This window comes from Rattus norvegicus, chromosome 15 (assembly GCF_036323735.1).
Source record: "Rattus norvegicus strain BN/NHsdMcwi chromosome 15, GRCr8, whole genome shotgun sequence".
NCBI lineage: Eukaryota > Metazoa > Chordata > Mammalia > Rodentia > Muridae > Rattus > Rattus norvegicus.
The window spans coordinates 3,482,107-3,494,731 of NC_086033.1; the positions used below are offsets into that span (position 1 = coordinate 3,482,107).

Sequence of the window (12,625 nt, forward strand, 5' to 3'; positions counted from 1 at the left end):
TAGGAGGGAGAGGTGCTGCCTAAAATGACACATTGCTTGTCCAGGAAGGAGATTTCGCCCTAGGGGTAAGATGCTGGGGGTTCCAGGACCATTCCAAGGCCTGCCAAGAACCTCCGATCCCAGGTAGGTTTTGGAGTCCCAGGCTGACAATAAAGCCTCAGAATAGAGAAACAAGCCCCAGGACTTCTTTCTCTTCCTTCCTTCTCCCTTCCTTCCCTTCCCGAAGAATCAGACGCCTCTCGGTTTGTGTCTCCCAGTACCAAAGTGGACTAAATTACTCAATTATCTTAAGAGGACCTGAGTAAACTCTCTAATAGTTCTGGACTATTAGGTATATAAATGACAAGTGTCCTTTCTCCTCTTCTCCTTCTCAGTTGAGAGTAAAGTCTAGGGCCTGAGAAGCACCAATGAGAGAACAGAATCTCAGGGGAGTCTCAACTGTTGACCAAACCTTTTAGCTATGCCAGGGGCTTCCTGGAGCTGGCCAGAGCAGCCCAACCCTGGATGAGCTGGCCTTTAAACTGGGGATTCCCCTTCAGCTGGATTTTTCACAGTCCCTCCAGCAATTATTTTCACTTCTGTTGTTCCGTACTCACTGTGGTAGACAGGATAATGTCCCCTCAAAGACGCCTTTGTCCTAAGCCCTGAGACCTATGAACACATTGCCTTGCACAGCAGATGTGATCTTGCAGTATTGAGAGTACTGGGATGGGTACATTCTTCTAGATTATTTAAGTGATCCCAGTGCAGTCACCTTCTAAGAGGAAAATGGAGGACTGGAATGAAAGGGGTGTCATAATAAAATCATAGACTAGAGTAATATGAGCCAGGGAATACAGCTAGCAAAAGCAAGGAAGCTGATCCTTCAAACATCTTTCTTTAACCCTTTTTGACACATTTCGGATTTTGACCTTAGAAACATAAAGTAACACATTTGTGGGGTTTTTTTTAAGCAGTGAGCTTAGGGTGTAGATTTCTTTAAGAGAGGATCGTTCAACCTATCATAGCAAAAATGTGAAGTTAATGTGGATGTTGGTATCAAGAGTAGAGTGTTTATGTAACATATACCTTTAAAACAGCAAATAGTGTGGCCAGGCAGTGGTGGCACATGCCTTTAATCCCAGCACTCTGGAGGCGAAGGTAGATGGAATCTCTAAGTTCAAGGCCACCCTGGTCTGCAGATGGAGTTCCAGAAAAAAACCCTGTCTTGAAAAACCAAAAAACAAACAAACAAACAAAAGCAGATAGTTGGATTAGAGAGATGGCTTAGCTAGTAAAAGAACTCGCAAAGGGATAACATTGGACAGTTTACAACAGCCTATAACACTGTTTCTATGGGATCCGATGTCCTCCTTCTAACCTCTGAGGACACTTGCATGTACATGGTGTACATACATAGATTCTCTGTCTCTCTCACACACACATACACAATTAATTAAATAATTACCTTTAAAACGAAACAGCAGTATACACAGTAAATAGTTTTTAAGGGGTGGAATGCAAAAGAAAGTATAGATAAACCTGCTTTTAAAAATCTATTTAAAAAAATCTGCTGGAAGGGGCTGGGGATTTAGCTCAGTGGTAGAGCGCTTACCTAGGAAGCGCAAGGCCCTGGGTTCGGTCCCCAGCTCCGAAAAAAAAGAACCAAAAAAAAAAAAAAAATCTGCTGGTGAGCCAGACGGTGATGGTGGTGCACACCTTAAATCCTAGCACCCAGGAGGCAGAGACAGGTGGATCTCTAAGTTCAAGGCCAATCAAGTCTACAGAGAGAGTTCCAGGACAGCCAGGGCTCAAAGAGAAACTCTGTCTCAAAACAAAACAAAACAATCTGCCTGGAGAAATGACAACAGAAGGCAAACTTGTATCATTCGGGGTTAACATTATTCTGACTGTTGTTGTCTCTGTGTATGAGAGGAGGCACATGCGGGTGTGCAGGTTAAAGAGGACATTCGGCGCTTAGTCTTTCTTTCCAGCTTGTTGGAGCCAGAGTCTCTCTCGTCTCTCTCGTTTCTGCTACGCCGATGCTTCCACGAAATTTTCGTGTCTTGGCTGCCTATCCCAGCCTTATGGTAGGAGGACTGAGATTACAGGAGTCCACTCTCACCACCATACCTAGCTTTTTAATGTGGATTCCAGGGATCACACTCAGATTGCTCAAGTTTTGTGGCAAGGGCTTTCACCGTTGAGCCAGCTCACCCCTCCCCTTTGGTCTGTTGTTGTTTGAAACAGTCTCAGGGTAGCCCGAGCTGACCTCAAACTAGATATGCAGCCAAGGATGACCTTGAATTTATGATCCTCCTGCCTTTTCCTCTACTGGGATTAGCGGCCTATACCACCAGAAAGAGTTTATGCAGTGCTGGGATCAGACTTCGTTCGGGCTAGGCAAGCACTCTGCCAACTTAGAAGCATCCTTATGCTGAGACTATTTTGGGTATTATCTAAACCATCCCAAACAAAACGTGGGTACGGTCGGGGTTATTGAAGATGGCTCTGGCTAGGGCTTATAAGGCAGTGAGAAATATTTGATTGAAAGCTGTAGCAAAGTGGGGGAGTCCTGTTAAAGAGCTAAACCATCGCTGCATTGTGTCTTACACGTATGGAAAGTTAAAGCTATAATCAATGAGGAAGAGATGGCAGGGGCAGGGCCAGGGAGCTGGGACAGCCTTTTGTTAATACCTTAGAAGAAGAATCATAAGGTCAGTGTGTTTAATCACACAAAGGGATCTTTGAAAAGACAAGGCCATGACTAACGGATCTCCACGGCCATCTCAACAATGGGATTATTTTTTTTAACCCATAATGATGTCTCTTGGTTAATGAAGTGAATGAATTTTGTTACAGAAATGATCCACGGTCTTTGTTTGAAACGGTCTCCATTTATCTATTTTACCATCTTTAGACTCAGGAGCCTCCTCTATGAACCCCTAAGTGACGGTTTGCAGGCATGCCCGACCACACCCAGCCTCAAGAGAGTCTTAAGGATTTAATGTGTATATAATAGGTTCCAGAACAACCAGGGTCGTAGAGTGAGGCTCATTTCTGTGTGTCTAAAGTCAGTAGAAACACCAACGGCGTGGACTGAAAGGAACACGGTCGGAAGGAAGAAAAATAAGGCTATTTTCCAGCGTTTGAGAAGAGATAGGATCATTGGAGGAGGCAAGCCTAGGAAAGATCAAGTGGGGCCCATCTCAAAAAGAAAGGAAGGAAAAAGGAAAGGAAAGTAGGCTATCACATTTCTATTGGTAGCAGGACACGGTCTGTCTTAGGGTTTTACTGCTATGAACAGACACCATGACCAAGGCAACTCTTATAAGGACAACATTTAATTGGAGCTGGCTTATAGGTTCAGAGGTTCAGTCCATTATCACCAAGGCAGAAACAGGGTAACATTCAGGCAGGCATAGTGCAAGAGGAGCTGAGAGTCCTACATCTTCATCTGAAGGCTGCTAGCAGAGTACCGGCTTCTAGGCAGCTAGGATGAGGGTCTTAAAGCCCACGCCCACAGTGACACACCTACTTCAACAAGGCCATACCTGTTCCAACAGGGCCATACCTCCTAACAGTGCCACTCCCTGGGCCTAGCATATACAAACCATCACAGTCTGATAAACTCATTCTACACAATGGGTGCAACAGTGTTCATCTGTGGTCCCAGATACTCCAAAGCTCTGACTTGAGCCCAAGAGCTTGAGGCTAGTCTCATTCCCAGCCATGAGAACTAAAGGAGTTTTCGCAGATGGATTTGTAAGTTGCTTGGGACTCTTGGCTTCCTGTTACTTTCCATTTTATCATTTTTCGAGTAGGAATGTCTGTGAAACTAGCCTTTATCTGTTCCTGAGAGAAGATATTTTTCTTGAGTTTCTCTGGTTCACAGGTAGAAAGGAAGTATGCCTTAGAATGGGATGCCCAAACATCTTACCCACATCTTACTTAGATTACTTGTATCATAAGATTTTGAGATTTAAACCATGCTGTGGGGTCATACACCTTTAATCCCAGCATTTGGGAGGAAGAGGCAGGTGGGTCTCTCTGAGTTGGAGATGCCTGTAGCTCCAGGGCGGCCAGAGCTACATAGAGAAACTCTGTCTCAAAAACACACTTCCCAGGCTGGAGAGATGGCTCAGCGGTTAAGAGCACCCGACTGCTCTTCCAGAGGTCATGAGTTCAATTCCCAGCAACCACATGGTGGCTCACAACCATCTGTAAAGAGATCCGATGCCCTCTTCTTCTGGTGTATCTGAAGACAGCTACAGTGTATTTATATATAATAAAATAAATAAATCTTTAAAAAAAAAAAACACACTTCCCTCCCCCCCCCCGCCCACCCAAAAGAAAACAAAAAACAAAATGGTGAGATTTAAATGAACAATTGGGACTTGAATTGATGTAATGGGTGAGCTTTTAGAGGGTGCTGGAGTGAAGTAAACATTCTAAGAAACATTCTCCTTCATGTATATTTATATAAGGTATGCGTGTGTGAGAGAGAGAAAGTCTATCCATGCGTGGGTGTAAATGTGCGTGGCAATGTGCACACACAAGTGCTCATGCATGTAGAGGCCCTAAAGTCTTGCTTAACTGCTCTCCGTCTTACTCATTAAGACACGGTCTCTCACTTATGCTAAGAACTCACCTGTATGTCTAATCCGGCTGCCATTTTGATCTGGGGGAATCCATGCGTCAGCCTTCTGAGCTCTGGAACTCTATGTACAGGTTACCATGCCCACCTGGCATTTACATGGACTCTAGGAATAGGGACTCTGATCCTCCCACTTAAACAGCAAGCACTTTAACCTCAAGGCTATCCCCCCAAGGACTGAAGGACAGCGATAGTATTTTAGATGACTTGGCTGGAGCCAAGAAAGTCACAAAGCCTAAGTGTAAGAGGGAGTGATCAGGCGCGGTGGCATATGCCCATGACCTTGGGACAGGAAAGGGAGATACAGAATTCTACCCTACTCTGTACTCTGGCTATATCAGAGCTACAAGTTGAGACATTGTCTACAAAGGGGAAAAAATAAAGCCAGGAGAAGTCAGAGAGAGAGAGAGAGAGAGAGAGAGAGAGAGAGAGAGAGAGAGAGAGAGAGAGAGAGAAGGGAGAGAGGGAGAGGGAAGAAGGGAGAGAGAGGGGGAAGGAGAGGGAAGGAGGGAGAGAGAGAGAGAGAGAGAGAGAGAGAGAGAGAGAGAGAGAGAAGGAGGGAGAGGGGAGAGAGACAGAGAGAGAGGGGGGGGGAAAGGAGAGAGAGAGAGGGAGGAAGGGAGAGAGAGGGGGAAGGGAGAGGGAGGGAGAGAGAGAGGAAGGGAGAGAGAGAGACAGAGAGAGAGACAGAGAGAGAGAGAAGGAGGGAGAGGGGAGAGAGACAGAGAGAGAGAGAGAGAAGGAGGGAGAGGGGAGAGAGACAGAGAGAGAGAGAGAGAGAGAGAGAGAGAAGAAAGGAGAGAGAGAGGGAGGAGGAGAGAGAGGGGGGAGGGAGAGAGAGGGGGGAGGGAGAGAGAGAGAGAGAGAGAAGGAGGGAGAGGGGAGAGAGACAGAGAGAGAGAGGGGGGAAGGAGAGAGAGAGAGGGAGGAAGGGAGAGAGAGGGGGAAGGGAGAGGGAGGGAGGGAGAGAGAGAGGAAGGGAGAGAGAGGGGGAAGGGAGAGGGAGGGAGGGAGAGAGAGAGGAAGGGAGAGAGAGAGAGAGAGACAGAGAGAGAGACAGAGAGAGAGAGAAGGAGGGAGAGGGGAGAGAGAGAGAGGGAGGGAGAGGGAAGGAGGAAGAGAGAGAGAGAGGAAGGGAGAGAGAGAGACAGAGAGAGAGAGAGAGAGAGAGAGAGAGAGAGAGAGAGAGAGAGAGAGAGAACAACAGAGGAAAGAAAGATTAGCACTGTTGAGCCTTGAGCCAAGAAATTAGAGCTGCTCCTAGAGGTGGAAAAAGGAATGAAATTGATCCTCCCCCGAAAGCTCCCCAGAAGGGAACCCAACACTGTTATCCAGTTCGATTTTTTGACCTTGAGAATTATAAAATAAGACGTTTGTGTTATTTGCAGTCACTAAGTTTATAGTGATGCGTTGCAGTAGCAATAGAAAATTAATATGCTAACCTTTTCCCTTGCCATTCCTACCGTGAGCCAGACCGCTCACACTGGAGAGCCTTCCCACCTTTTATTTAATGTTTAGGGTTTTTTTATTTAAGATTTATTTTTATTTTTTTAATTATGTGTACATCAGTGTGTGGGTTTGAGCACGTGCGTGCAGGGGGCTGTGGAATCCAGAAGAGGTGTCAGATCCCCAGGAGCTGGAGTAACAGGCACTGTAAGCCTCACACTGTGGGTTCTGGGAACTGAACTTGGGTCTTCTGGAAGATTGAGTACAAGCCCCTAACTGCTGGTCCGTCTCTCCAACTCCGGTGTTAGGTTTTCAAATGTTTATTTCTTGTTTGTAGTTGTGGGGAGGAAGCAGGTAGCACACATGAGTGGAGGTTAAAGCCAGCTTGTGGGAGTCAGCTCTCCCCTTCCACCACAAGGTCCTAGGGATTCCACTTAGGTAACCGACCTTCAGAGCAGGCACCGTTTCCCCCTGAGCCACCTCACTGGCCCCACCAGCTTCCTGTCTCCATGGGGTTCCAAAAGGAAAGTCTATAGCTACCGTCTCCCATAACCTCCATTATTCTTTACTTGTTTACCGCCTATTTCCCAGTCCAACTGATATCTGTCTCTCCCTTTAGTTGATGATCGTATAGGGAGAATTTTGAAAAAAAAAATATTCAATCTCCAGCTCAGACCTAATTAAGTCGGACTTTTTTAAAAAAATACTTATTACATATAAGTACACTGCAGCTGTCTTCAGACACACCAGAAGAGGGCATCAGATCTCATTACAGATGGTTGTGAGCCACCATGTGGTTGCTGGGATTTGAACTCAGGACCTCTGGAAGAGCAGTCAGTGCTCTTAACCACTGAGCAATCTCTCCAGCCCCTCTTCCTTCCTCCTTCTTCTCCTTCCTCTTCCTCCTCTCTCCTCTACCTTCTCTTCTTCAGATTTGTTTATGTGTACGAGTATTTTACTTGAATTTTTGTCTATACCACATGCATAACCATGGAGGTTAAAAGAGGGCATTGGATCACCTAGAAATGGAGTTATTTAGCCTCTTGTGAGCTCCCACGTGGGTGCTGGGAATCGAACCTGGGTCTTCTGCCAGAGCAGTAAGAGCTCTTAACCACTGAGCCATTTCTACAACCCTCCTCTGGTGATTCTGATGTGTAGCCAACATTGACAGCACGTATCAGTCTGTTGCTCTGTGAGCGTCTGACATTATCTGACGTATCATCTAGAATACCCTAGATGGAGATGCCCAGGATTCAGGTCCAGGGTCTTACTCAGTACATCTGATGCAGGCTCAGGCTCCTGCTCTTCCAATCAGTTCCTCAGAAGTTCAGATCATGTGATATGTGGAACACTGAGAGACATTCCCACAGCCCTTCTGTCTGGTCCCCCGCCCTGCCATGCTGAGGTTCAGTTAATAAGAGTTAATATATTAACCATTCTCAACTCTTTAAGAGTATCCGAATTACCTAAAGAAGTTAATTAAAATACAGTTTCCCAGATACCAGTCCAGTTTCTTTTTTAATTTTTAAAATATTTTCATGGATGAGTGTTCTGTGTGTATATATTTATTCTTACCATATGTGTACAGTGCCCAAAAAGGCCAGGAGAAGGTGTTAAATCCCCTAGAACTGGAGTTCTAGATGGCTGTTAGCCATGTGATGCTAGGAATTGAACTTTGGTCCTCTGGAAGGGCAGTCACTGCTCTTAACCACTAAACCACCTCTATAGCCCACCAGTTTGTTGTTCTCGTTTTGTTTGGTTGTTTTGTTTTTGTAGACAAGGTTTCTCTGTGTAGCCCTGGCTATCCTTGGAACTCACTCTGTAGACCAGGCTGGCCTTGATGCTTGCCTCTACCTCCCAAATGCTGAGGTTAAAGGCATGAGTCACCACTGCCTGGCTCTGTTCAGGTTTTGTTTTAAAAATCAAGTTATGTTTAGTGAGCTCCCCGGGTGGCACATCAATGTTCAACCTTTTGGATGAGATTAACTGAAGCTCACTAAATGGTTGGGCTGCAAACTACCAAAGTCTGAGATGAAAGTTCAGAACAGTGGTTCTCAAACCTGACAGTATGACAAAGTTTCCTTCAGTGTTGTTAAACTGTACAGATTGCTGGACCCCACCTCTAGAGTTTTTATGTATTGACTCTATTGTAGGATCTGACAATTGTACTTCTAAGAGCCAGGTGATACAGAAGTTACCAATTTCAAAATCATATTTGAAGAATTGATGGCTTTTGTTATAGATTTTTTTTAAAAATTCACATTTCAAATGTTATCCCCTTTCCCGGTGTCCTGTCCATAAACCCCCTATTCCACCCCCCCCTTCTTTTATGAGGGTGTTCCCACACCCAACTACCCACCCCTTTCTGCCTCCCCAACCTGACATTCTCCTACACTGGAGGATCCAGTCTTGGCAGGACCAAGGGCTTCTCCTCCCATTGGTGCCCAACAAGGCCATCCTCTGCTACATATGCAGCTGGGGCCATGGGTCTGTCCATGTATAGTCTTTGGGTGATGGTTTAGTCCCTGGGAGCTCTGGTTGGTTGGTATTGTTGTTCTTATGGGGTAGCAAACCCCTTCAGCCCTTTCAATCCTTTCTCTAATTCCCATGGGGACCCCATTCTCAGTTCAATGGTTGGCTACGAGTCTGCCTCTGTATTTGTCAGGCTCTGGCAGAGCCTCTCAGGAGACAGCTATATCAGGCTCCTGTCAGCATTCATGTCTTGGCATCAGCAATGTTGTCTGGGTTTGGTGACTGTATGTATATAGGCTGGATCCCCAGGTGGGGCAGGCTCTGAATGGCCTTTCCTTCAGTCTCTGCTCCACACTTTGTCTCTGTATTTCCTTCTATGAATATTTTTGTTCCCCTTTCTAAGAAGGACTGAAGCATCCACACTTTGGTAGTTCTTCCTGAGCTTCATGTGGTCTGTGGATAGTATCTTGGGTAATCCAAGCCTTTGGGCTAATATCCACTTATCAGTGAGTACATACCATGTTAGGGTTTTTGTTTTTGGTTTTGGTTTTTTTTTTTTTTTGTTTGTGATTGGGTTACCTCACTCAGGATGATATTTTCCAGTTCCAACCATTTGCCTATGAATTTCATGAAGTCATTGTTTTTAATAGCTGAGTAGTACTCCACTGTATAAATGTACCACATTTTGTGTATCCATTCCTCTGTTGAAGGGCATCTGGGTTCTTTCCAGCTTCTGGCTATTATAAATAAGGCTGCTATGAACATAGTGGAGCATGTGTCCTTGTTAAATGTTGGAGTATCTTTTGGGTATATGCCCAGGAGTGGTATAGCTGGATCCTCAGGCAGTTCAATGTCCAATTTTCTGAGGAACCTCCAGACTGATTTCCAGAGTGGTTGTACCAGTTTGCAATCCCACCAACAATGGAGGAGTGTTCCTCTTTCTCCACATCCTTGCCAGCATATGCTGTCACCTGAGTTTTTGATCTTAGCCATTCTGACTGGTGTGAGGTGAAATCTCAGGGTTGTTTTGATTTGCATTTCCTTGATGACTAAGAATGTCGAACATTTCTTTAGGTACTTCTCAGCCATTCAATATTCCTCAGCCGAGAATTCTTTGTTTAGCTCTGTACCCCATTTTTAATAGGGTTATTTGATTCTCTGGAGTCTAACTTCTTGAGTTCTTTGTATATATTGGATATTCGACCTCTGTCAGATGTAGGATTGGTAAAGATCTTTTCCCAGTCTGTTGGTTGCAGTTTTGTCCTAACGAGAGTGTCTTTTGCCTTACAGAAGCTTTGCAGTTTTATGAGGTCCCATTTGTTGATTCATGATCTTAGAACATAAGCCATTGGTGTTCTATTCAAGAAACTTTCCCAGTGCCCATGTGTTTGAGGCTCTTCCTCACTTTTTCTTCACAGTTCAGTGTATTTTCTTCACTTTCTACACAGTTTCAGTGTATCTGGTTTTACCTGGAGATCTTTGATCCACTTGGACTTAAGCTTTGTACAGGGTGATAATAATGGGTCAATTTGTATTCTTCCACATGTTGCCCTCCAGTTGAACCAGCACCATTTGTCGAAAATGTTATCTTTTTTTCCACTGGATGGTTTTAACTCCTTTGTCAAAGATCAAGTGACTATAGGTGTGTGGGTTTATTTCTGGGTTTTCAATTCTACTTCATTGATCTATGTGCCTGTCTCTGTACCAATGCCACGCAGTTTGTATCACTATTGCTCTGTAATACAGCTTGAGACCAGGGATGGTGATTCCTCCCCTCCCCCGAAGTCCTTTTATTGTTGAGGATAGTTTCCACTATCCTGGATTTTTTGTTATTCCAAATGAATTTGCAAATTGCTCTTTCTAACTCTATGAAGAATTGAGTTGGAATTTTGATGGGGATTACATTGAATCTGTAGATTGCTTTTGGCATGATGACCATTTTTACAATATTAATCCTGCCATGAGCATGGGAGGTCTTTCCATCTTCTGAGATCTTCTTTAATTTCTTTCTTTCTTTTTTTTTCTTTTTTCTTTTTTTCGGAGCTGGGGACTGAACCCAGGGCCTTACACTTGCTAGGCAAGCGCTCTACCACTGAGCTAAATCCCCAACCCCTTTAATTTCTTTCTTGAGAGACTTGAAGTTCTTGTCATACAGATCTTTCACTTGTTTGGTTAAAGTCACGCCAAGATATTTTATATTATTTGGGACTATTGTGATGGGTGTCATTTCCTTAATTTCTTTCTCAGCCTGTTTATCCTTTGAATAGAGGAAGGCTACTGACTTGTTTGAATTAATTTTATACCCAGCCACTTTGCTAAAGTTGTTTATCAGGTTTAGTCGTTCTCTGCTGGAACTTTTGAGGTCACTTAAGTATACTATCATATCATCTGCAAATAGTGATATTTTGACTTCTTCCTTTCCAATCTGTATCCCTTTGGCCTCCTTTTGTTGTCTGATTGCTCTGGCTAGGACTTCAAGTACTGTATTGAATAAGTAGGGAGATAGTGGGCAGCCTTGCGTAGTCCCTGATTTTAGTGGGATTGCATTTAATTGATGGCTTTTTTTTTTTTTTTCTGTTTTCTTTTTTTCGGAGCTGGGGACCGAACTCAGGGCCTTGTGCTTGCTAGGCAAGTGCTCTACCACTGAGCTAAATCCCCAACCCCTTAATTGATGGCTTTTTGTTCATTCATTTAGTGTGTGTGTGTGTGTGTGTGTGTGTGTGTGTGTGTGTGTGTGTTGTGGGGGTGTCTCAATATGTAGCCTTGGCTAGCCAGTAACTCTCTATGTAGAGCAGGGGGAACAAGAACTTAAAGAAATCCACCTGCCTCTGCTTCTTGAGTCCTGGCATTAAAGGCATGCACCATCACACATAGATAGTTTTAGTTTTTGAGAGTTATTCCATGCAACTTGAGCTGGCCTTGAACTCCACAGACAGCCAATGACCTTGAACTACTGATTTTCCTGCCTCTACCTTGAAAGATTATAGGCCTGTGCTGTCGAGGCCGCTCCTTTTAGCACAACTGTAGCCATTTTGTATTCAGACTCCTTTTTGCTCATAAGGTGAAACTGAGTTCAGGTTCTCAGGCTCCACTTCCCAGAAGTAATTATCTATAGCTGACCCTGAAAGGGTCATATTGGTATGGGTGTAATAATGTTTATCTCAGTACTGTGAACCTCCTCCCTTGTTCACCACTTGTCCAGCCCCACCCCTCTTACCTCACTTATGCCCAATCAGCTTAAAGGCTAGCTGATAATACTTTATCTTGTTAGCCAAAATGTAATACTGTCTCCACCCTTGCCCTCTGAACTTCTGAATCTGATTTTTCACATAAAATGTAGGTTCCCAAGTCCTGATCAATCAGTCTTGGAGTATGCAGTCAATAGAGTATTATTGCTTAACTGAGCTCGCTGTTCATGTGGTTCGTGTTACGATTCCTGAACCTCATAGTAACCACCATGCCTGGCTAGAACTACTGCTTGTCAAAATGTCTCCATTCTGTTGTGCCTCCCGGTTTTCTCAGCCATAAGAGACGTCAGTCAAAGAGAGAGAAAAGGCTCAGAGAGGTACATAAGAAGGTGTTGACCTAGGGAGACTTCGAGAGAACTTTTGATGCTTTTTACTACGGAGCATTCTGGAACACTTTTGCTAGTTATCTGGGAATGGCAAGAGTTGCCCCATTCCAATGGAGAGTGAGACTAATACGACCATTTTGACGTGACCTTTGCTTTACGGTTTTTCAGTTTCATGAGGTCCCATGAATTCACTGTTGATCCTAGCACCTGTCGGTGCTACTGGTGTTCTGTTCAGGAAGTTGTCTCCTGTGCCAATGCATTCAAATCTACTCTCCCACTTTCCCTTCTCTTCATGTCTCTGGTTTTACATTGAGGTCTTTAATCCACTTGGACTTGAGTTTTGTGCAGGATTATACTTATGGGTCTATTTGCATTCTTCTACATGCCAACGTCCAGTTAGACCAGCACTGTTTGTTGAAGATGTTTTGTTTTTTCCATTGTATATGTATGGCTTCTTCATAAAAAAAAAATCAGGCATCTACAGGTGTGTGGACTTA

At 44.3% G+C, this 12,625-nt stretch overlaps 1 long non-coding RNA gene across 2 annotated transcripts in view; it reads left to right on the plus strand.

Annotated features, from left to right (window-relative positions):
- LOC120096900 (uncharacterized) overlaps positions 1-12,625 on the plus strand; it is a 26,135-nt gene continuing 13,510 nt past the window's right edge. For both annotated transcript variants that reach the window (XR_005493817.2, XR_005493818.2), the window contains exon 1: positions 1-123. This is a non-coding gene — a long non-coding RNA (uncharacterized LOC120096900). The remainder of the gene's footprint in view (positions 124-12,625) is intronic.